The 25,887-nt window shown below is 42.3% G+C and overlaps 1 protein-coding gene and 2 long non-coding RNA genes across 3 annotated transcripts in view; all 3 read left to right on the plus strand.

The window, feature by feature from the left end:
* The window catches only part of cpped1 (calcineurin-like phosphoesterase domain containing 1), a 73,532-nt gene that overhangs the window by 36,496 nt on the left and 11,149 nt on the right, over window positions 1-25,887 (plus strand). The window lies entirely within an intron of this gene.
* LOC143419794 (uncharacterized) lies at window positions 7,553-8,831 on the plus strand. The gene is made up of 2 exons (XR_013099802.1): window positions 7,553-7,966; window positions 8,439-8,831. It is a non-coding gene; the product is annotated as an uncharacterized LOC143419794 (long non-coding RNA).
* Window positions 15,103-16,680, plus strand: LOC143419795 (uncharacterized). Its single transcript, XR_013099803.1, has 2 exons — window positions 15,103-15,815; window positions 16,288-16,680. It is a non-coding gene; the product is annotated as an uncharacterized LOC143419795 (long non-coding RNA).

Below are 25,887 nucleotides of genomic sequence, written 5' to 3' on the forward strand. Positions count from 1 at the left end.
CACATAGCCATGTTATTATTTCTATTAGTTCTTGATAGATGTGCTAAAAATATAAGTCCCAACATTGGAATCAGAGGATTTAGCAAAAAGCAACTCTTTCATAATAGAAATTAGACAGTTATTGATGAAGAACACACTTTTTTCCATTTTGCTCTCCTCTAATCTCTCTCACTTTAACGGTCTCCTTCCTCCAAGAAGTGACTGATGCTGTAATGTCTGTACTTAGAGTCTGCTGGAGTCTGTCCTGCAGGCATGCTTGTAAAAGAGACTGACTGTGATCACTGAGGCTCCATGTCAGTTTGTGATAGAGCTGCTACTGTGCATTTGTGTCATGGATACTGTAGTCATTAGGGTCACTACCAGGGCAGAAAATAACAGGCACTGGAAAGAGGACAGTGTCTAAGTGAGCTCCAATTGTTCAGATGGCAGAATTTTCAACATTATCCCAGCTAAACATCAACATTACTGTTGTGAGCATGTTAGAAAGCTAATGTTAGCATTTACTGCGCATAGCTGTGCCTATAATAGTCTTGTTTTATATTTGATTGATGACTGGCGACCTGTCCAGGGTGCATCCCGCCTCTCGCCCTATGACAGCTGGGATAGGCTCCAGCCCCACATGACCCCGATAAGGATAAGGGGAAGAGGATGGATGGATAGATTTATTATTTATTTTAACAAACTTTTAAATTGTTTGCTTAGTCTGGGTTCGGGTTGTGGAAGCAGCAGTCTAAGAGAGAAGCCAACACATCTCTCCTGGGCCACCTTCTCCAGCTCTTCTGGTGGGGACAGTGAGTTGTTCCCAAGCCACAGATGGATGGATGGAAAAGCAAAACAATGTAGTATTATAGTGGTCCCTCGTTTTTAAAATTATTATGTTTTAAGGCTGTAAAACCCCTCACAACACTTTATACACTTTTCTCAGACAGGCATGAAAATTTTCATTCTTGTTTAAACACTCAAACTTCAAACCTTTGTAGAAAAATAAGCCCAGTATTATAGAATGAAACCAAAGATCAAACCCTGTTTTAGGTCCAAAACATGCGACTAGAGCAGCTGCTAGAGAATTCAACATTAATGAATCACTGGTACGGAGGTGGAAGAAGCAAGAAGAATGAGTTGAGTAAAGTTTGACTTACCTGACTGTTTTGTTTCGCTTAATGCACCTTATGGTCCGAAAAATACAATAACTTCTACTTTCCTTTAGCATGTCCAGAATCCCAACTTTTTGTGTGCAATGGTTAGCATCTTCCTCCACCGTTTTGGGTGCTACCACGGGTCCTTTGACTGTGCAAAACATTTCGCCGACATTGTTGTGTTTGTTGGGGAGAAAACTTACAAGCATACAGTGCAGCACTTCAAAGTCACACTGCTAGCGATTGAAGATTTATGTAAATTTCACAAGCTGAACATATTCTGTACTGTACAGGAGACACAGCACGAGATTGATTGATTGACAATGGTCTACAGCCAATCGGGATGCAGAACACTGCACTGTAAAAAAACAAAACAAAAGGCATGCAAAATTGCACACAAACAAAAAAAAATCTACGAAAGGTGAACCACGTTATAGCAAGCGACTAAAATATTATTAATAAAATATTTAGTAGCATAATAGTATTTAGTAGCATTTTGCGAACTTGATATTTCTGCCTCAAAATGAGTGAACTGTTGGAAATTTCCTGCAGGGCCAACAAATAATTAAACACCCCAGTGGAGCGAGTTCAAAATGGATATAAACGACTGTCAGATCATCACACTATATGATTAACACATACAAAAGAAAAAAAGAGAGCTTGGGAAACTGTGTTACTACTCTTCCTGTCTGTTAGTTGACGGGCCATGTTTCCTCTCTTGTGTGATAAATTATGTCTCTTTTTGACGTAGATCTGCTATGATCAGTTTTTTCCCCCCTCTTTGTAGTGCGTTATTAACACATCTTACCCCTCCCCTTATGGTTTTTCCTTACTGCTACACTGTGTGATCTGAGGCTTCCAGATGTGCTTTGCACTCTGGTGATCATTACTGTCATAACAGTAAAGGGCAGCATCATTAACCTCAGGCACACACACACACAAAAAACACACTTCTCTCCCATGCCTCTCTCTCGCTCTCTCTGAGGAATTTATACTGAGGTACAGCTCAGCTTTGACACAGAAAGCAAGGACGCCATTTTTCTTCTGAAATTTTCATTAAGTGAGCAGTTGGAAATGATGAGTTTCTTGCTAGAGCCAGCACTCGCTAGCTCTAGCAAGAAACTAGCTCTGACTAGCTAGCTTTGCCTTGGAAGACAGGAAAGCAGCTGAAGTATTGCATGTTTTATTTAGAGCTGGAAAACTTTTAATGAGTGATGTTTGATTGTATTAGTAACACATAAACTTTGCTGGAAAACTTGGATATTCTTAGTTAAGGTTATTCTTCTTGGGTGCTTGTTTCCAAGTTCATCCATCCATCCATCCATTCGCTACCGCTTATCCTTTTCAGGGTCGCGGGGGGCGCCGGAGCCTATCCCAGCTGTCATAGGGCGAGAGGCGGGGTACACCCTGGACAGGTCGCCAGTCTGTCGCAGGGCTAACACATAGGGACAGACAACCATTCACACTCAGATTCACTCGCACATTCACACCTAGTGGCAATTTGAATTATCCAATTAACCTATCCCCACAAGCTGCATGTCTTTGGACGGTGGGAGTTCCAAGTTCATATTTGAGCCAAATAGCAGTTTGGCAAGAATGAAGATGTTGACTTGGACAGCTTTTTCTCTCTCTCTTTCTCCCTTCTTGTAATTCTGAACTACAGGCCTTGTAATAGGATCACTGGATGTTAGACAAAGGTCTCTTTGGCATCAGCTCACTCCTTAAAAGCACACATTGCTGTGTGTAACAGATTTCTCCGACCACTCCAAAGGCGTCTTTTTGTGGCGTCTGCTGGGTTCAGCACTTGTGATGTTGTTATTGCTGCCGCTGTGTTTTCTGCAGCCCCCAAACCACTCAGTAGCATATGATGGAAAGAGCGATTATAGTCCCCTGCAGACAAAGAATCTCATTTAATAGATTTTAGAGCTTTTTGTCGTCTTTCTCCCCGCTTCGTCATCTCACAGAACATGTGTGCTTGTGGTTGTTGAGCAACTATTTTTTATTTTCGGCACAGTTTGTGTGTCTGTGTATGTGTGTGATTTATGCATATAAATTAGTGTGCAGTGGTTTGTTTTTCTATGCGTGACATATTGTACATTAAGTATCTATACGTTATCTCAGCAGCACAGATGCACATGGGAAAGGTGCAGCACCAATTAGTCTTCTTCTGGCTCATCAGAGCGAGGAGTTCCACACTGGGAACTGTTAAGTGCGTTCCAGCTTGTATTAATGATACCCTGTCTCAGTGATGACGCCCTCTGGACTAGTATTGAGAAATTCCTGTTTTTAATTGCATAAGCAATTACTATGGTTTGTGATTTTTACAGTGATTTGGTTAATATTAAATCATGCATTTAAATGTGAGCTCACTCTCTCTATTTAATATGTTTGGAGTTTTGCAACATAGTCATTTCAAAAGTACAGATAAATTAAGTCTGGAGTTTTTTGTGGCTTTGGAGACTTTTCATTAAAATTATGAAACAAAACAAGTTGGACACACTGCTCTTATGTTTTTATCTTCTATTATGGCATACCTGGTTGAACACCTTTTCACTACGATTTAGTTTCAGTTCATTGGTAGTAATTGGGCAAAACCTTAAAACTATGAGGCAACTCCTTTAGACTTAAGCCATAAAGGTTTCTGGACTGGTCATTGACCATCTGACAACCACCGGTCACTAGGGACAAATGTTAACCAGCGATTGGTTGCAAACTGGTTGCTGGAAATTGCTGCCAGCCACTGTAAATTCGATTGCTAAACCCCTATCAATGTAGGCCTAGAGACTAGTCAGTGGACCTCTTGGTAATCACTGGTCAAAGAAGTTTGTATTCCAGCTGGGGAGTGGTTGCTGATCGCAAAAAGGTAAACGGTACTGTACATTTGCTTCGGTTGCTAGTAGGTTGCCACAGTTACGAATAGTTTTCATCAAATATGCCAAGTTGACTGCAAACACTTGGCAGCTACTTGCCAAGCTATGGTAAAACTGTGAAAAATGCACAACAAATCGGAACTGGAGAACACTAACCTTCTGAGTTTAAATGTTTAGACCTAACACTCTCCATTTGCATGAGATGTTCATATTAGGGATATCTGCTCACACAGCCAAGATACCAAAAACAGTGAAATATCTTAGAGTAGTCTGGAGCCTCAGCTTTTGGCTAATAAGCATTACTTTGTGATCATTAGTATAAGTTTTATATGCACATCATGTTTAGGACAAGCAGGGGCCTAAATACTTAATACCTTAATTTAACCTTACTGTTCATTTTGGACTAGTATCAGTATGTTCATTGATGTCTGCATATCTGTATATCTTTAAGTGTGGTCTGTGTATCTGTACACTATGTCAAAGTACCTCACTTTTGCTTCTTTTTCTTTCTTTTTTCCTTTTTTCCACAGTACATAAATCCAGCGCAGACAGAATTAGATACTGCAAGTAGAGAAAGAAAGGCATGCAAAAATTGTAGGCTTTTACACTCATCGAGGATGTTGAATTTAGAGAAAACAGGTTTTACGCACACCCAGAAACTCCTCAGAGAAGATTGAATTCCCATCGCCGGGGTCTGTTGTCTACTTTTCAGCGGCAAGTGGAGTATCAAAATCCCAGCAGTGCTCTCAGCCTCGCCTCTCCTTATAGATGGAGTACTGTAATTAGATTTCTTTGCTCTCCTTCTTCTCTCTCCTCCTGCAAGGTTTATATTCTACATTAAGGATGAGCTCACTTACACACTGGGATGGATGAATGTACAGACACACTTCTCTGCTGACTTTGTTCACCTCCAAACCTGTTTACGTGTAGAGGGGGAAAAATAACCCAACAAAATTAAAATACAGAATTTCATTGGAATTCCCAGCATTACTAGCGGCTGAAGAGTTGTACAATAGGTAATTAGAAGCAAAGATAAGCAGTGTATTGCTCTGCATAGCCTCTCTGTCTTTCACAGTCTCTCTCTCTTGCCGTTGGTTGTCTTTATCAGCAAGGGTTTTACTCTGTTCAAAAGTGAAGACACATTTATCACCCACTGGGAATTTGATAAGAGGGCATGGTTAAGCCTTTAACCCCATTGTTTTAATCATGAGCCTGAGTAATGCTCTGCCTTTTCTGTTTCTTGCTCTCTTAGTCTGTCTTTGTCTCTTTTTCTAACGCATCCAAAGGTGGAAGTTGTTAAGGATGTAGCACTGGGATTTCAGAATGAATACCAGGGCTGCATAGGTCAAGATGTATCATTTCAGGTACTACTGCACTGAAACAGAATCCAGGAAAGGTAGTGCTAATAGCATAGTGAATGGTAGAACTACTAATAAAGGGCAGACTCTTTTGACTTGTCAGTGGACGCTTCAGCTAAAAATTGTGTTTAGCACTGATTATTTGTGCTGAGCTACCATAGGCTTTCATGTCACCCCAGTGCTGCTGCTCTGTGAAGCTGTGGGAAGTGAGTTCCCACTATTAAATTCCATTCTTTTGAATTCTTTTGGTGACAGAGAAAGACTGGACTCAGAGTGGTCAAGCTCATAAAATAATCTTTATTTTACATTTCCAGAAATGGAGGCCTGAACACACGAACACACACGCTCAGGTCTGAATTCTTGCCAGCTAAATCCGTATATATATTTCTGCACTGCGTCACACCGACACACAGATTACTTAGTTCCGCTTTTCTATACTTCCTGTTTCTGCACAAGACGTGCAGTCTACTCTGTGACTTTTGGCCTACATTCTAACTCACAAGGGCGTTTTCCTACACTGGGCTCTATAAAACAATATAAACAGAAAATAAGCATTAAGAATATATGTTTATTTCCCCCTTTTAGCTAATAAAATTAGTTAACCTAATTAACTGACTTCCTCAATAACTACTGTGAACTAAAAACAGATATAATTAGCTTTTTCTGGTAAAAGGTCCTAGATTATTTTTGTCAATCTTTGGAAACGGCCTCTATAGAGTTAACCCATTTCCTCTTTAAAACTTACTCCTGGTTTCTTCTCCCCCTTTAACGGGTAGAGCATATCCGGCCTGAACACTGTGTTTGGGCAATTTACATAACATAGAAATCCTGCAAACTATTACTAAAGTCCCTCTCATTACTCTTCATTACTTTTATACTCACATTATAACCTCTGTCTAACGAGCTTTTAATCTTCTATACAACCTAAACAACAAATTTTCTGAGAGGTTTCTCTGTGCTTCTTTTGAGTTCCCCTTTCTGGTGGTTGGTTCCTGGATTCTCGCCAACCCCTCCGTGGTTTTGCTGTGGTTCTGGAATCAGGAGGACAGGAGACAAAACAACTCTCTCTGCTACGCCTCAATAATCAAATATGTTCATCAATTGTTCTGTTAACTTTTCAAAGTGAGTTCAAAATATCATGTTCTGGGCTCTATCATTCATATATATATATATATATACACACACAGATGCAAAAGTTACAGTTAATGACAATGGACGGTTGAACAAATAACGGCTGGCTGCGTCCACTGTTGGTAGCTGATTTTTTTTTTCAAGTTTGGGTTTTATTTTATTAAGTTATTGCTCTCCCTCCTTGAGAATTGGCAGCATCAAAGTCTTTCAAGTGACTTTCATCAACCATTTAGCAATTCCTGCACCTAATCTGAAGCTGTCTGTGTTCACCCTGTGATAGACTAGCTACCTATTAAGGGTGTGCCCTACCTTCCTTTTGCCCTAAGAGAGGTGGGATAGACTCCATCCCCACTGAATTGGGGCAAGCAGTTAATAGGGAATATAGATGGATGGGTGAATGCATGCACTTGGGTCATAGAAACTGCACTTATAGACTCGGTCAAATCTCTTACAGGTTAAATTTGCCCCAAAAGCCATTTAAAACCCTTTTTGCCCAGCAGGTTATAATTTTATGTGCACAGTTTCAGTTCAGTTTAATTCAGTTTTATTTCTGTACCACAAACTCCCAAACACCTTCACCTTTAAGGGCTTTATTTGTCCGGTAATAACTCTACAACAATACATTGAAACCCCAACAATCACACTTGGTGATAATGGGAGGAAAAACTGCACCAGCGCAGCAATGCAAAACAAGACGTTCTCTTGTTTTTTGGCTGTCGATTGGCTCTTGAGTGACGGGGGTAGGATAGAGTCACAGAGGTTTGCCATCAGTTTCTAACCAGGAACCAGGATCGATTGTCACACACATTGCATGTATAACAGCAATCGCTGATTAATGGTGACTGCGTGCCTCCAGTGTCACCAGGTCTACACTCTCCTCTGTGGTTGTGTCAGGGAGGACACCTGGGAGCTTTAGCTGATGGTGTCCAATTGAAAATGTAGATACATCAGCAAACCCAAATGTCTTGTCTCTAATCATGCTGTTCACCAAACCTTTGTTTATTGCATTCTCTTTCATTCACCACAAGTTTTCTTCTTCCTTGCATGCGTTTGTGTAGCCCAGTGGCAAACAGATGGAATTAGAGACTGTTTATTGTAATTATTATTAAAGGTGTTTTATTTTGTTCAGTTAAAAGCACTCATGATTGGAGAGGGACTCTAAAGAAAAAATCCAAATTATTTTGTATGGAATTGCATTATTTGTGTTATTTATTTATTTATTTATTTTGTTTCTCAAAGGTTATTTTTTGACCTGGATACAAATGCAGTCCAACCAATGGGATTGTTTGTCCCGCCTTGTTTTTCATGTTTGGTTGCGCTGCTAAGGCTGCTTAGACCACACGCGCCATAGCAGTACCTGTGGGGAAAACGTGGTAGCTGTTGAAACAGCGAAGCTGTTGGTGTCTGCTTGATTAGCCGCCAGATTTGGATAGCCGAAGCTAGTTTTATGAATACGAAGTGCTTTGCACTGGTGAGTAACGAAACTGTTATAGCCGCTGATCGGCATCCTGAAATGTTAATGTTGTTCGCTTCAAAAAACAAACGCTAATGGTGACGGTACTATGCAAGTAGCTAGCGAGTGTGCTAAACGCTCACTCCCGTTGTTAAGCGTTAGTTGAGAACTTATTAGCTGTTGTTAGGTTAAGGAAAAAACAGTATGTCTATCTGTTGTATTGAAATGTTTTATTGTGTTACTTTTATTCATCACTGTTGTTACTTGACCGTGAGCAGAGTATATTGAGTTTGCTGCTTTTAATGAGCAGTGTGAATTGCTTTAATGATTGGTGATAGCTACATTGCCATGTAATGAAAACGTTTAGAATTTGATTAGTTGTACAACATTAGAAATTGAAACACATTTTGTTCATGATTTATACTTTAAACAGAAGTGTTAGTTAAGTGTGAACCGTGTTCATTTGAAGTAATTCTGACCTCACTCTTAGGTCAGGTTTTTTGAGTTGGAGAAAGGAGCCGAGACTCCTCGGAGAACATTGGATTACAGACTTTGTGGAAATCCGCAGAAGAGGAATAATTTTCCATTGCAATGGATGGCGAGCCACAGCCCATTTGGAATTGAATCTTGAAGTCTGGTTGCCTGAACTGTGGTAGGACAAAACAGTGCAAACCATACATCGATCGTGGACTGAACTCACACCAATAACTCACCAGATCACCAAACAGGCCTGATCTGGATCCTATTGACACTTTAAAAGACCCGGGTCTAACATTCTTTTCTTTTTTTATTTTGGGTATCTGTGCGCGCACACACAATTTTGGTTGTTATTGTAAAGGCAATACAGTGCACAAATTTCAAATACAGTTGAACTATTGCTTCATCATTTGCAGTTGTGTTTTCATTGTGGTTACCCATCCTCTGGGCTCCTGTCGTTCCTGAAATCTTCTGATTTGCCCATTGTTTATATATTTTGTTACATACTGGTTACAGTGTAAAAGTGGCGAGCCAGCCAGGAGCCTTGAATTAATGGGTGACGATAGTGAAGCATATTTTGTGTGATTGAGCTTTTGGTAAGACCGTCTGTCGCACCAAAAGATGGATTTTGTTGAAAAATTAGGTATTAAGGTCCCAAATGCTGTCATAGTGCGTGGGGTAACAGGATCAGAAAAGGATGAAGAGATTTTTGAGTTCTTAAAGCAGTACGGCTCTATTAGTAGGGTCCTCACCATTGATGATCAAGTATCTGAATTCAACAAGGATCAGATAGTGGAGTATAACTCAGGAGTAGCAGTGCAAACATTAGGACCCTTGTTGCCCTATGTCCACCCCTCAGCTGCCAATCCTGATGTAGTATTTTCTGTACATGCTTTGACAGATGTTTATTCCCAGAGAGTTGGGGGGAGTGTCACAGATACTTACCTGAGTGAACTGCGAGGAATAGCCAAGCTAAGTGGGAAAGATTTTGAAGAGGTACTGAGAGAGGTGATGACAAAAATTGAAAAGTCTGTGGGTGTCGCCGAAGAAAGTGTTGCACTCAGTACTGAGGTTGAAATAGAGGAAGTTGATCATACTGACAGGCCCAGCCAGACCCCTGCTACTTTTATTGAATCAGCTGGTATTTCAGTCTGTCCTAAGCTTGGCCACGCTGATGATGAATATCGCACACCGACTTTAAGCTCTGGAACCAAGAGATCCCTGACTCTAAATCCTGGTGAGCTTAACCCACCAGACGTACAGAGAATTGTGGTTGAACACATTGTAAAGAGTGATGATAAGATGTCACGTACCCATTCCACCTTGAGACTGAGAGCTTTTTCTGGGAAGATTCCCCGGCCATATAATGAAGCTGATTATGATACTTGGCGCTCTCATGTTGATTTAATGATGGAGGACACTTCTGTTTCTGACTTGGAGAAGACTCATAAAATTCTCGAGAGCCTCCTCATTCCTGCTTCAGATGTAGTTCGACATCTTGGACCTGAAGCGCCACCATCTACCTACCTGCAATTATTGGAATCTGCCTTTGGCACAGTTGAGGATGGGGAGGAATTGTTGGTGAGGTTCATGAACACGTTGCAAGATCCTGGAGAAAAACCCTCAGCTTACCTGCATCGCCTGCAGGTGGCATTGAACCGTACTGTACGCAGGGGAGGTGTACAGCCACAAGAGGTCGACAAACACCTCCTGAAACAATTTTACAGGGGTTGTTGGAATCATGACTTGCTTGCTGTCTTGCAGCTAGAACTTAAGGATCGACAACCCCCATCACTCGCTGAGCTTTTGTTGCTGCTGCGTACTGCAGAAAATAGGCAAGAAACAAAAACTAGTAGAATGAAACGGCACCTTGGTACTACCAAACCTAAGGTTGTCTCCCATAGACAGAGTGTTCAGGAAACAAGCGAAACACAAGCTGAATCTGAATCAAGTGACCTAAGTAAGTTAAAGAAGCAAGTTGCTGACTTGAAGAGTCAATTGACAGCACTCATGAAACAAAGAAAACCCACTGCTTCTAAGAAAGAACACATGCAGAAAGATGAAACTAAAAAACCTGACCATGCAAAGACTGAACCAGGGCCCCCTCCACACAGCGCTTTAACTGTAAAGCCAAAACTGTGGTACTGTTTCCGTTGTGGGGAGGATGGTCATATTGTGGCCACCTGTGAGTCAGATCCAAATCCTGCCCTGGTAGCTGCTAAAAGAAAGGAACTGAGAATCCGTCAGCAGTTATGGGAAAGCCAACACCGAAACACACCTTCGTTAAACTGAATTCAGTCCCTGTCGTGGGACAGATGGGGACTGCAACGGGTCAAACACGTCCCGCTGATAAGAAGCCTAAAGTGACCACTAAGAAGGGTGCCATGTTAACATTGAATGCTGAGCGTGGTAATTTCAAATTACCCAAAGGTTTAATAGGGGCGAAAACTACAGCACAGGTTCAAATAGAGGGCAATTGTGTTAGCTGCTTAATGGATACAGGCTCTCAAGTCACCACTGTTCCCCAGTCGTTTTACAATCAGAACCTGTCACAACATGAGATCCGGCCTCTCTTTGAGCTTTTGGAGGTTGAAGGAGCCAATGGCCAATCTGTGCCTTATCTAGGCTACATTGAGATTAATGTTGTATTCCCCAAAGAGTTTTTAGGTGCTGAGGTTGAAGTCCCCACACTAGCATTGGTGGTTCCAGATGTTCGTACAGTCCCCCAGCCACTAGTTTTGATAGGTACTAACACACTAGATCTACTTTACGAACTCCATCGTGATACCTGTCCTGAAGAGTATGAACCATCACAATATGGTTACAAAGCAGTGCTAAAGATTTTGGGGCTGCGACACAGGCAGTGCAAGGATAACCGCCTTGGTCTGGTCACCTCGCTCGGAAAAGACCCACAGCTAGTTCCAGCAGGACAAACCGTAGTGTTAGAGGGGTTCATTGATGTAAACAGTCATACCACTGAGAAATCTGTCCTCTTAGAACATCCCTCCTTGTCAGCACTGCCAGGTGGGGTGTTAGTTAAACCTTGCCTCATTGACTTGCCCCAGAAAGCGCCATATAAAGTGCCAGTCGTAATGACTAATGAGCTGGATCATGATGTTGTTATTCCCCAGAAGTGTGTGATTGGGGAAATCAGTGCATTTCATCGTGTTCTCTCACATGAGCATTGTGTGGTGACACCAGATTCTAGCACCAAGCAGAAGCTAGGCCTCAACTTCAACTTCGAGGACTCACCCATAAGTGCTGAGTGGAGAGAGAGAGTAACACAAAAACTTGCCAATATGCCGGAGGTCTTCGCGCAAAATGACATTGACTTTGGGAGAACTAATCATGTAAAACACCAAATCAAGCTATCTGATGAGACTCCATTTAAGCACAGGGCACGCCCCATACACCCAAATGATCTGGAAGCTGTCCGAAAGCACTTGCTAGAACTTCAACAGGCAGGTGTGATCAGGGAGTCCACATCACCCTTCTCTTCTCCCATAGTGGTGGTGAGGAAGAAGAATGGGGATGTGCGTCTCTGTGTTGATTACAGGAAGCTCAATCTGCAAACAGTGAAGGATGCTTATGCACTCCCAAACTTGGAGGAGACTTTCTCCACGCTGACTGGTTCCCAGTGGTTTTCTGTCCTCGACTTAAAATCTGGTTACTACCAGATTGAGGTTGAAGAGGCTGACAAACCGAAGACAGCTTTCGTTTGTCCCATTGGATTTTGGGAGTTTAACCGTATGCCGCAGGGCATTACGAACGCTCCAAGCACATTTCAGCGTCTCATGGAGAAATGCATGGGGGATATGAACCTGAAGGAGGTTCTTGTCTTCCTTGATGACATCATTGTTTTCTCTAAAACGCTGGAAGAACATGAGACCCGACTGATCAAAGTTCTCAACCGTCTGAAAGAGTACGGGTTGAAATTATCCCCTGAGAAATGTAAATTTTTTCAGACATCAGTGAGGTACTTGGGACATGTTGTGTCTCGTAATGGGGTGGAGACTGACCCTGAAAAAGTGAAGGCTCTGCAAACTTGGCCAGTGCCTACTGATCTGAAAGAACTGAGGTCTTTTCTTGGTTTTGCAGGGTATTACAGACGCTTCATTAAAAGCTATTCTAACCTAGTGAAGCCCCTCACCAATCTGACCTCAGGTTACCCACCCCTTCGCAAAGGTACCAAGCCCAAAGCTAACACTCCTCAGTATCATGATCCGAAAAAACCCTTTGGTGAGCGATGGACTCCAGAGTGTGAACAAGCTTTCCGAGCGATCATTGAAAAGCTAACTACTGCTCCGATCTTGGGTTTTGCTGACCCTAAGTTGCCCTACACTCTCCATACGGATGCCAGCACTATGGGGTTGGGTGCTGCTTTGTATCAGGAGCAGGAGGGGCAGATGAGAGTAATAGCATATGCTAGCCGAGGTTTGTCCAAGAGTGAGTCTCGCTACCCTGCCCACAAACTAGAGTTTTTAGCTCTAAAGTGGGCAGTTACAGAAAAATTTTCTGATTACCTCTATGGTAGCCAATTCATGGTTGTAACTGACAGCAATCCCTTAACATATGTTCTGTCTACAGCCAAGTTGGATGCAATGAGCTATCGTTGGCTAGCAGCACTCTCCACGTTTAACTTCCAGCTTCAGTACAGAGCTGGAAAGTTAAATTCTGATGCAGACGGTCTTTCAAGACGACCACATGGAGAACTGCTCAATGACACCGTTTCACAAAAAGAGCAGGAACGTATACAGCGGTTCACTGAAACACATCTGTCTGGTCAAGGAGTCACTCTTGGCCCAGACGTGGTCCCAGCTATCTGTGAGAGGCACCTCATTGGCTGTAGCCCAAGTGAAAACAAAGAGATGGATTGTGCTTTCACCCTGGTAGACTCTTTGGCCATGTCTGTATCTGCTATACCAGATGAGTTTGTGAATGAAGATCAGTGTGGTGGGTTACCAGTTATTCCCCATATGCCAGTAGAGCAGCTAAGGGCAGAACAACGAGCTGACCCGTGTTTGAGGGAAATTATAGCTCAACTCGAGACTGGGGACAAGGTTCCACCCACCGTTAGAAAGCAACTGCCCGATATTCACTTACTAATCAGGGAATTCAGTCGCCTTGAGCTACACAATCAAATACTGTACCGAACACGACAAGATGGAGGTTGTGTAACCTGGCAACTTGTTCTTCCAGAGCAGTTTCGAGACACAGTCCTCCATAGCCTCCATGATGATATGGGCCACTTAGGGATTGAACGCACTCTCGACCTGGTGAGAACAAGGTTTTACTGGCCAAGGATGGCTGCAGATGTTGAGAAAAAGGTTAAAACCTGTGATCGCTGTGTTCTGAGAAAATCCCTTCCTGAAAAAGCTGCTCCTTTGGTCACCATAAAGTCCACCAGACCTCTTGAGCTTGTTTGTATGGACTTTTTGTCCATTGAGCCTGATAGGAGCAATATTAAGGACGTCCTCGTACTTACAGACCACTTTACTAAGTATGCCATTGCCGTCCCAACTCCCAATCAGAAAGCTCAAACAGTTGCCAAGTGCCTGTGGGATAATTTCATTGTCCATTACGGCATTCCTGAACGTTTGCATAGTGACCAAGGGCCTGACTTTGAGTCACACATCATCAAAGAACTATGCAACATCCTGGGTGTTCACAAGATTCGTACTACGCCCTACCATCCTAGGGGAAACCCTGTAGAGCGTTTTAATAGGACGCTGTTGAGCATCCTTGGCACATTGGAAAACAAGGACAAATCACAGTGGCATAGCTTTGTGAAACCATTGGTTCATGCGTACAATTGTACAAAGAACGACGTTACAGGGTACTCACCTTATGAATTAATGTATGGCCGTAAACCCAGATTGCCCATTGACCTGGCTTTTGGTCTTCCCCTCAGAGACGACGGCTACAAGTCACATTCGCAATATGTGCAAAGTTTGAAGTCACGTCTGGAAGAGAGTTACAGGATCGCGGCACAAAACGCAGCAAAAATTGCTGACAAGAATAAGACCAGATTTGACTTGCGTGTAACCGCTTCTAAATTGGAAGAAGGAGACAGAGTTTTAGTGCGTGCTGTACGCCTAAGAGGGAAACATAAGCTTGCTGATAAGTGGGAGTCAGATGTTTATGTGGTGGTAAAGCAGGCGGGAGATCTCCCAGTTTACACAATAAAGCCTGAGAACAGAGACGCTCCTTGGCGAACTGTCCATCGAGATCTCCTACTCCCTTGTGGTTTTGTCACACCCACTAAGGAGAAGCCTGTTATGACAAACTCCACACGCAAGCCTGTAACACGGCAATCAGCTAAACAGTATGATGAGACTGAACCTTCTGAGACAGAGGAGGATACCGTTTGGTTTCGTGAGAGGCGTCCCAGAGAAACCATTCGATTCACCACATTGTACGAGATTCCAAAATCATCCCCTGACACCGATGATGGTGAGGCAGCACAGATAAATTTAACTGAAGACTGCTTAGCTGTTAATGATACGGTAGTCAGAGAAGACTTGTCTCATGGAAATGCAGAAATCATTTTGGAGGATACTGCCTTGGATGCCGTGAGTGAAAAACGCTCAGCTGCTGATGTACCTGGAAGTGGAAATGACTTAGCAGACACATCCACCTTTCAGGGAGATGTTCTTCTAAGCAGAGAAGACTGACAGTGAGCCTGAGGCCTTTAACAAAGAAGATTCACAACAGAGCGTGGAAGGTGATAAAACGGACACTCTTCGACGTTCAGTGAGGAATAGAGGTCCGCCAGAAAGACTGCAGTACACCCAGTTGGGTAATCCACTGATATCTATTGTGCAATCCTTATTCCAAGGCTTGAGCTTAGCTTTTACTGATGCTTTGCAAGAGAGTAAGGAGGTTGGAACTTACCAGGAGCCACTCTCTCAAGTGGTGAGGTCACAGCCATCTCCCATGCAAAGGGACTTGCATGAATTTAGGAGGGGAGAGTGTAGCCCAGTGGCAAACAGATGGAATTAGAGACTGTTTATTGTAATTATTATTAAAGGTGTTTTATTTTGTTCAGTTAAAAGCACTCATGATTGGAGAGGGACTCTAAAGAAAAAATCCAAATTATTTTGTATGGAATTGCATTATTTGTGTTATTTATTTATTTATTTATTTTGTTTCTCAAAGGTTATTTTTTGACCTGGATACAAATGCAGTCCAACCAATGGGATTGTTTGTCCCGCCTTGTTTTTCATGTTTGGTTGCGCTGCTAAGGCTGCTTAGACCACACGCGCCATAGCAGTACCTGTGGGGAAAACGTGGTAGCTGTTGAAACAGCGAAGCTGTTGGTGTCTGCTTGATTAGCCGCCAGATTTGGATAGCCGAAGCTAGTTTTATGAATACGAAGTGCTTTGCACTGGTGAGTAACGAAACTGTTATAGCCGCTGATCGGCATCCTGAAATGTTAATGTTGTTCGCTTCAAAAAACAAACGCTAATGGTGACGGTACTATGCAAGTAGCTAGCGAGTGTGCTAAACGCTCACTCCCGTTGTTAAGCGTTAGTTGAGAACTTATTAGCTGTTGTTAGGTTAAGGAAAAAACAGTATGTCTATCTGTTGTATTGAAATGTTTTATTGTGTTACTTTTATTCATCACTGTTGTTACTTGACCGTGAGCAGAGTATATTGAGTTTGCTGCTTTTAATGAGCAGTGTGAATTGCTTTAATGATTGGTGATAGCTACATTGCCATGTAATGAAAACGTTTAGAATTTGATTAGTTGTACAACATTAGAAATTGAAACACATTTTGTTCATGATTTATACTTTAAACAGAAGTGTTAGTTAAGTGTGAACCGTGTTCATTTGAAGTAATTCTGACCTCACTCTTAGGTCAGGTTTTTTGAGTTGGAGAAAGGAGCCGAGACTCCTCGGAGAACATTGGATTACAGACTTTGTGGAAATCCGCAGAAGAGGAATAATTTTCCATTGCAATGGATGGCGAGCCACAGCCCATTTGGAATTGAATCTTGAAGTCTGGTTGCCTGAACTGTGGTAGGACAAAACAGTGCAAACCATACATCGATCGTGGACTGAACTCACACCAATAACTCACCAGATCACCAAACAGGCCTGATCTGGATCCTATTGACACTTTAAAAGACCCGGGTCTAACATTCTTTTCTTTTTTTATTTTGGGTATCTGTGCGCGCACACACAATTTTGGTTGTTATTGTAAAGGCAATACAGTGCACAAATTTCAAATACAGTTGAACTATTGCTTCATCATTTGCAGTTGTGTTTTCATTGTGGTTACCCATCCTCTGGGCTCCTGTCGTTCCTGAAATCTTCTGATTTGCCCATTGTTTATATATTTTGTTACATACTGGTTACATTTGCGTGTTCTTTTTCTTGTTTTGTTTTAATCCCGTGCCAGTGTGTAGCTGGAGGACACAGGGAAGGGGATGCTTCGTGGTGACTAATGGCTCAGAGTGATTTATGGGGAACCAGAGCTGTAAGATGCTTCTCCATGCTACATCATTTTGTATCCCTCTGTCATGCAAATTATCAACAGCTTCTGTTTCATGATGAATTATTTCCCAGACCTGCACTTTAATGACAACCGCCCTTCAATACAAGCGCGCATGTTGGATGTTCACTCCTACGCATTGCCATTCTCACAGATGTGCAGATGACAGCTTTGTTCAGAACTACATTCGGAGTTTGTGTCAAAAGAGAACGAAGGAGAAATGGGAGAAAGGTTGGAAGAAAAATGATTCTCTTGGAGGTTTTAACCAATGGGAGGCGATTGAGTGGCAAATGGGAACTTGGCTCGCAATTAGCGAATCCAATCTTGTAACCTGCAAATAACCAGTGATCAAGAGATGAAAGGGAGATGATGGAAAGCAAGAAGGGGATGAAGAGGAGGAGCGATTGATAGAAAGATCATAAACATCAAACCTAATTAGTGTGCACTGATGTTTCTTTACCTCTTTTATTCCATTATTACGCGGTCAGCATCTTATTAACATTTTAAAAGCACAAGGCTCTTCAGAATATTCAGATGGATCTAACCAAATAAGTAGCTCAGGTGATTACAGCATAGACGAGTCATAGCACAAAATACAGTGCATATTGGAATTCCAGTCTCCTTCCTGTGCATTTTTCTGCAACCCCTTCAAATTTGCATTCAATATGTTTTCATCACTCCGGCTGCTTACTCTGAGCATTTCCTGCACAGTCCATCCCCCACCTCTCTGTCTCCCCCCATCCTCCCCACACTCCCCACCTCCGTCTGTCAAACCAGAGTCCAGTCTCCACACGGGAGTCTTTATCACAAAGAAAAGCACAAAAGACGTGGTGCTGTTTGAAGACTGACAGGTAAATGGGATTTCCACAGAGACCGAGACAAGACTTGAAATTATCAGCACAAAGAGCCTGTGTTTTCATGAGGGCACCCACTTAGCAAGAGAAGGAAAGAATGCAGCAAAGCATGGCAAACAGACAAAAAAAAAGTGGTGAAATTGGACCTAATGTTCCTATAGTAAATGCAATACTGCTATTTAACATCCTTTGAATGCTTACTGCTCTTCCTGTCACCATATAGCTTCACGGGAAACTCAAGACAATTCGACTGAGCACAGTTTTATGTTCTATTTGTGGCTGAATGGGTTTAGTGTGGTATTGTCAGTGGAAGAAGGAGGATTTTTGTTCCCAATATATCTCAATGCCTAGAGCCATGGCACCAGCTAAGGGTTTACATCCTACCAGGCCACCCACGCCAATTTAACTTCGAGGCACTTCGGACAACAATCAACAGAAGGTGATACGCAACTTTGATTGGAGTGAAAGGAAGTGGAATCAGTAGCGCATTGTATTTTGTCATTGTCAAATCAAGACCATTTGCTCAGAAGAGTGCCAGCTGTCATTATCCTGGAGACAGCAGTAGCCAAATGCAGTGTCTGGAAGTTCAAAAGCTCTCCAGTTTTTATTACAGCAGAGGATTGCGGCTCTTGTTTGCTATGGCGTCCCCATTCTGGTTGAAGGTGGACAATTCATGAAATCAACTGCTGTGTTATTTTTTAAGACTGCCTGTAAATTCATTGCTGGAGATTTGAAACACTGTAGCTTCCATTTCTGGAGTATGTTTTCAGGCATTATGTGGAGCTCCTATTTGGCCGTTGTAGAGACTATTCAATCTATCATTTTTATCTTTTTATCTGTGTAGGTTTGCAGTCATATAGGTCATGGTTGTCTCAAAAAATAAAAGAGAGATGGTTTCAGAAAGGATGAAAGGCTTTCTATGTCCACCTGGATAGGGCGTTATTAAACCTATAATAGTGGTGGCCTATGACACCATTATCAATTATAATGCAATCGCAGCAGGTAGCACGTCTTCAAGAAAGTTCTAAAGAAGTTAATTTATCTTCAACTTAAAAGCACTTGAAATCAACATGTAGGGTTGGTCAGACATGAATTGAAAACGGCTTGTCTTGTTGGCTTTGATCACTAAGAAAAAGGCATGTGAGGCAAGTTGTACAAGGGTAGTTCATGAACACTATTGCCTACCAAATCCACAAGTACACTAAGGTCTGAGGAGTGTAAATTTCATCATGGGACAGCAAGCATGAGCGTTCCTGCACATATCCATGTTCCTGCCTGACCGTGCACTCTCATCCACGGAGACTTTATTTTACAATTCAACAGCTACACATGCACCCCAGGCAATGAACTTCAAAGTTTAATAGGAATGACTAGTCGGTCATGGTTTCCCAGCTCTCCGTGGATGTGTCAGCGACAGAGTATAATTAAGGTTTAAATCAGGACTGGTAGTTGAGACATAACACACTCATAGTGGTAGAAGAAACTGTTGCCACATGTACACCATAGCCCTAAACCTTTCTCTCAGTCAGATTGGACATTTGCCAGCTTTAACTTGTCAGTTTCCTAGTATATCAAACCTCAGTTTGAGGGCTGGTTGTACAGCTAATAGTTCAGTGCATTTACCCACTAATGGATGGGCATCGTGTGTGGTGCTTCCCGAAGCTTTATCCAAGTAGTCTCCTAAACTACACATATTATTTACAGTAGTGTGAATATGTCTGAAGCAGACTATTTCCTGCTTCCAAAATTGTCTGAAGTTCAAATGTGAAAACTGCTTGATAGTCAGTGACTGAAGGAGGAATTCAGACAGGTTGTGTCAGGACAGAACTACTACTCACTACTATGACTTATTGGTGATGTTTAGTTTATTGGTTAACATGTTTTATACCAGTGGGATGAATGATTGGGTAACGAAGCAGAATGAATGGTTTATATGAAAGGAATCTTGTGAACTATTTTTAAAGAATTTGAAATAAAAAAGCTTAACTTTTCATCTAGCGCCATTACCATTTCATAACCCAGCCTGCAAGTACAAAAATACAGAAAAAAACAAACAAAACCTTTATTGGCAAATGTTAACTAGCATTTAGCTTGAAGCATGATATTTAGTGCCATTAATTGTTAATCATACCACAGAGAGCATTTCAACCAAGTTTTTAGTTGTATTTCTGAAAAAACAGATAATAGTACCATAGCTGTGTATGTCTAAATCGGCTTAAATGGTTGATATGACTGCAACTTTAGTACATTCTTGAAAAGCTGCTAACTTAGCTGTGAATTTGTGTCTCCACTGCTAATTTCACTGCTGTTGCTGGTGCTAAATGGGAACGTCATGCCCTTCAACTCAATCCTGAAGTGGTTAAATTGTTTTTGTTTTTTTTCCCACCTTCCAGACATTCACTTTTTGACAGACAATTTCAAAGGTCAGCTTCATCCTCTGACTGCATTACAGAGACATTTTCTCAACGCCTTTATTCTATTTTTTTCCCCCAGTTATTTATCTTTTATTCATACAGATAGTCTTTTAGAGATTGAAGATGCTTTTCTGTCTCAGACAGGCCATCTTTTTCTCTGAGTGTTTTTTAGCAAACAAGGGCCCGAATGGAGTCTTTGACTTCTAAAACCACATAATGATAGTTCTGTGAAAGGGGTAGACTCAAACGAATTCGGGTCAGGGTAGGTGACTGGGGCTTATCTAAATTGTTTCTATGAAATTGGTTTTCCTCTGTGAAAGCCACTGGAACAATCCCACAGGGTAGGCTGATCCATTTCCAAAACATCCATGTTTTCTATTGGACCACTTCACATCAAATCTCAGCTATTAAAAAACAGCTTTTTTTTAGTCTCAGCTTCTAAAAAAGAGCCTGTTGTATGTTGGTGTCCTAAAAGAGGTCTGATAGTCGTGCAAAAAGACTTGTGTGTTTCAGTGTGAGACTTGATCTAAGCGACTCGGACTGGGTGATCCATACCACGGTCAATCTCATTTGACCTCCAGAGCCCACTTTGCTTAATCAGTGTCACCACTTAACCGTACCCTGACCAGTTTAAAGGGATTCTCAGGAGTGCTTTAGTTGGACTAGAACAAGATATGCATCTAGCCTCAGTAGCCTCCATGACGCATTACTGAGAACTGTCTTGATGCATTCTCAATCATCCAGGAAAGTAAATCTCCAAAAGTTGATTCTGTTCATCTGGTCGTAGCGTTTTGTGAGAGAAACATTTCGTCACTCATCCAAGTGACTTCTTCAGTCTCAGCTGACTGCAGGTTTCCCCAAATCTTATAATTTGCATAATGACTGAAACCAGCCCACTGAAGGAACAATGGGCTGGGAGGTCAGTTCCTTAATCTTAATTATGCAAATTCTCATGACCATTGACCATTGATCAATGGCCATGAGTACCATTCACAGAGAGTTGGGGAATGGCTGCAATCACAGCATTGTAAGATGGCGAAAGATGTACCCTTAGCCCCCCTCCTCAATTCAGAGATGGTCTTTCCCTTTTCACGTAAATGGCCTCCTTGACTCCGCGCTCAAACCAGCGTTCCTCCCTGTCCAAGATGTGTACATCCTCATCATTGAAAGAGTGTCCACTGGCCTGTAGGTGTAAATAGACTGCAGAGTCCTGGCCTGACGAGGTAGCTCTTCTGTGTTGTGCCATCCGCTTCGCCAAAGGTTGTTTGGTTTCCCCGATGTATAAATCCTGGCAATCCTCCTGGCACTTAACAGCGTACACTATGTTACTCTGTTTGTGTCGGGGGACCCGATGCTTGGGGTGGACCAATTTTTGGCGCAGCGTGTTTTGGGGTTTAAAAGCCACAGGGACCCAGTGATTAGAAAAAATGTGTCTCAACTGCTCCGATACTCCTGACACATATGGGATCACTACAGGTTTTCACTTGGGCAGCGGTTGTTCTTCTCTCATGGATCGGCTGGAGCTTTCTTTAGGTGCCTTTCCAGCTTTGACAAAAGTCCAGCTGGGATAACCACATTTACTCAGGGCCTTCTTGATGTGCTGTTCTTCTGCCTCACTGGCCGCTGTGTCAGTGGGGATGGTGTTCACTCTGTGTTGTAGCGTCCTGATGACACCCAGTTTGTGCTCCAGTGGATGATGAGAGTCAAACCTTAGATACTGATCCGTATGTGTAGGTTTACGGTACACGTCAGCTTTTAGATGTCCCCCATTACTGATGGAAATCTCACAGCCTAAGAAGGCTAACCTGCCACTTTTCATATCCTCCCTGGTGAATTTGATGTGTCGGTCCACTGAGTTAATGTGATCCGTGAAATGTGGTACGTCCTGAGATTTGATTTTCACCCAGGTGTCATCCACATATCTGAACCAATAGCTTGGTGGTGTTCCAGGGTAGGATAGCAAAGCCCTCTTTTCCACTTCTTCCATGTACAGATTGGCCACGATGGGTGAAACTGGGGAGCCCATGGCACACCCATGTTTCTGCCTGTAGATCTGACCCTTGTATGTGAAGTAGGTGGAATGAAGACACAGTTCCAAAAGCAAACACACTTGGTCGATGCTGAGAGTGGTCCTGTTGCTGAGGTTGGTGTCATCCTGTAATCTCTTACGGACTACCTCCAACGCTTCCGTGACTGGGATGCAAGTGAAGAGAGATGTAACGTCGTACGAGACCATGGTTTCATCTGCCTCCATAATGACATCTCTCACCTTCTCAACAAAATCCAGGATGTTCTGGATGTGGTGTTCAGAGCTGCCCACCAGCGGGTTGAGGATCAAAGCCAGAAACTTGGAGATGTTATAGGTGACAGAGTCGATCATGCAGACAATCGGTCTTAAAGGTGCTCCCTGTCCAGATGAACAGAATCAACTTTTGGAGATTTACTTTCCTGGATGATTGAGAATGCATCAAGACGTTTTAACCCACTTTGGCGAGGACTGCCTAAAGGTTGTACGTCAGTATGAGCAAACAGCACGTAAATGGTAAATGGTAAATGGCCTGTATTTATATAGCGCTTTACTAGTCCCTAAGGACCCCAAAGCGCTTTACATATCCAGTCATCCACCCATTCACGCACACATTCACACACTGGTGATGGCAAGCTACATTGTAGCCACAGCCACCCTGGGGCGCACTGACAGAGGCGAGGCTGCCGGACACTGGCGCCACCGGGCCCTCTGACCACCACCAGTAGGCAACGGGTGAAGTGTCTTGCCCGTTGCCTGTAGTCCTGTAGGTAGTCCTGTAGGTGGTTCCTGTAGTCCGCCGTCTTACGGCGGACTACAGGAACCACCTGAGATTCAGCCTCAGATGCCGACAAAACAGGAGTACTCCTAAGGGTCTGCAAATGAGCTCTTCAGTTAAGGTTTCCGGGCAACAAAAATCCTCCAGAGGGCACAGCATCAGTTGCTTAATGAACGCGTGAGGCAAACAAATTTTACCATCGACATGGTAAAATCTCAAGAGAAGCGGATCCGACAGAGACTGAAAATGGTTTTAGATGAGAATAATAAAACTGTGTTAAATAATTGATACGTCACCACAAATGCAACACTAAAAAAAGCAGAGTGTAATAATAAGGAGCGATAATCTAAAATGAAGCACACTTGGGAAGCTTTAGGGTTAGGAGTAAAATTGGGCTTTGGCACAGAGCAAATGTGAGTAGGACCTTAAAGTCAATCATTTCTGAGATTTTTTAATAGAAAAATAGAAAAGAAAATACTATTCACAAATATACATGGGGTAGTCTGCATTTACATAATCCAGCAAGTTGATGCATTCTTATAAAGTTAAAATGACAAATACAAATACATAGGAGTCGGCACCGGTTTGTGGCAGCTACCATGTTTCCCAACCATATTTGAATAAAGTGGCGGGGAAAGACATCTCCTTTGACTAATTGTGTTATGTCTGTGGCCACATGTAGTAAACCAAAAGGTAGAGGAGAAGAGAAGTTATGAGTGTTTGCATGCTGTTGAGGTACATTTAAATTTGTGTCTGCACCTTCACACTCAAGATATGAAGGATCATACCTATGTTTTATCATCTCAGATGGGATTGATTCCCTTCACCAAAGAAATTGGCATCTTAATAAAAATCTCATTCTCTTCCTTCTACACCTCAAGCCTCATCTCCAAAAATGAAGGCAGGCCTATAATACACAAAAACCTGCAGACATGTGCTCATTTATTCCAGATATTGTTAGAATGACTTATTGTCAGCAGATTAGACACGTGACCCTCCCGTCTCCAGATAGCTGACAACAACAGCTGTTTATAAGCTAATATTGTGCCAGCTAATGTTAGGCTTGAGTTTTCTAAAAATCACAGTTTCCCTCTGATAAACAGTTTGATTACATTCTCACATCTTTTGAGCGTTTATTCATTAAGCATTAGAGCAAACAGTATCCAATAGGGGTGGGCGATATAAACGATATAAATTTGGCCAACGATAGATTTTGACTATATCACTCTACCGCGATAGCGCGTGTTGATGATGTCATCAAGCTGCGACTGTTTTGGTCGAAAGCATCGCAGCAGCTACAACCATTATCATCTGCAAATTATGCCGGACGACAGTCATAGCAAAGAGATGAAGCACTTTTGAAATATGGGGAAAGCCAAAAACTGCGCTTCCTCCACTTCCGTAACATTGATTCATTAATGTTGAATTCTCTCACATCTGTTCTATTCCCATGTTGTTGCAGTATATTAATGACTAACCTCGTATTGTGGATGAATAATCTCAGTTGTTCTCCTGACTGAAGTTTGGCCCGTGTATAGCATCCTGCTATGCGATTGCATTTGTCCCTAACCACCAGAATCCCTCACATTAACTTTTATCGAGTGGAAAAAATTTGGCGTTCATCCTCCAGCTTCACTGTGCTAATGTTATGCTAACATAGCTGTGTCGCTAGCAGTCACGTAGCACAAAATTATATACCAAGTAGTCAAACTTCAGTAACCCTGCAAACGCCACTGCTGTTTAGTTTTCTGTCTTCATTTATGTTGGAAGTGATAGCAGAGCTGTACGTTTTAATTAGTTTCAAAAATTTCTGTCAGAACATGGTATGTCATGTTTACGTGTAAACTAGCGAGCTAACGTCCTGTTAACTTGTAACTCCGTTAAATTTAATAAATTCTATTTTCATGGATGCCAGGATGTTAAACTTGATTGCTGCACCCGATAAAGCAGCAACGCTGATGATTTAATTAAAGATAAAAGAATTTCGACCGTTTTTAACTCTGTGTTTGTTTGACTTTGGGACCTGAAGCGAACGGAGTTTTGGACCCAGATTGCTCCGCGAAGCTCCTCACTACGGCAGCCGTAATGCTCTGACAATCCATCAAGCAGTGCGGCTTACCAAAGTTGTACTAAAACATTTTTAACAGATTTCTGCCAAAATCGGTTCGAGGTCAGTAAGCACAACCAGAATTCATACATAAGGCACACTCTCGATTTTTGAGAAAATTAAAGGATTTTAAGTGTCCCTTATAGTGTGGAAAATGCGTTATACAGAAGAAAAGAATATATCGCGATATATATCGTTACCGCACGTGCTTCAAATTATATCGCGATATGGATTTTAGGCCATATCGCCCAGCCCTAGTGTCCAACAATTTCAGATCCACTTCAAAGATAATCTCACTAATATCAGCTATTAACAGCTAACAGTAGCTAACAGCAGCAATAACAGCTTACCAACAGTTCAGCATATCCTCAATAACGCACCTCAGTATTGTCATTGGTTAGCTTCTCTGACTCATTGAACCGTGTCTCAGAGTTTTACATCCTCCTCCAGACTAAATAATAGTGCACTCCTATCACTCTGCGTTCACAGCTGTCACGGCTGGCGGGGTGAGCCGTGTGGTGTTGGAGGAAAAGGAGGACCCAAAATGCGGCAGTGACTGATGATTCGAGTGATGTTTATTTACAAGTGGTGGAGTGGCAAAAACAGGCAGTGAGACATGACAAAACAACTGAAGAAACCTAAACTGGGAGAACTAAATGACAAACCTGAGACCATACAAAAGGGGTGCGGGGCAGAGAGACGCAGAGACAGGAACGGAACACCATAGAACGCAGACGAGCCGACAACGAACACAGACCAACACCCACTAAATATACACACACAA

This window comes from Maylandia zebra, linkage group LG8, assembly GCF_041146795.1.
Source record: "Maylandia zebra isolate NMK-2024a linkage group LG8, Mzebra_GT3a, whole genome shotgun sequence".
Taxonomy (NCBI): domain Eukaryota; kingdom Metazoa; phylum Chordata; class Actinopteri; order Cichliformes; family Cichlidae; genus Maylandia; species Maylandia zebra.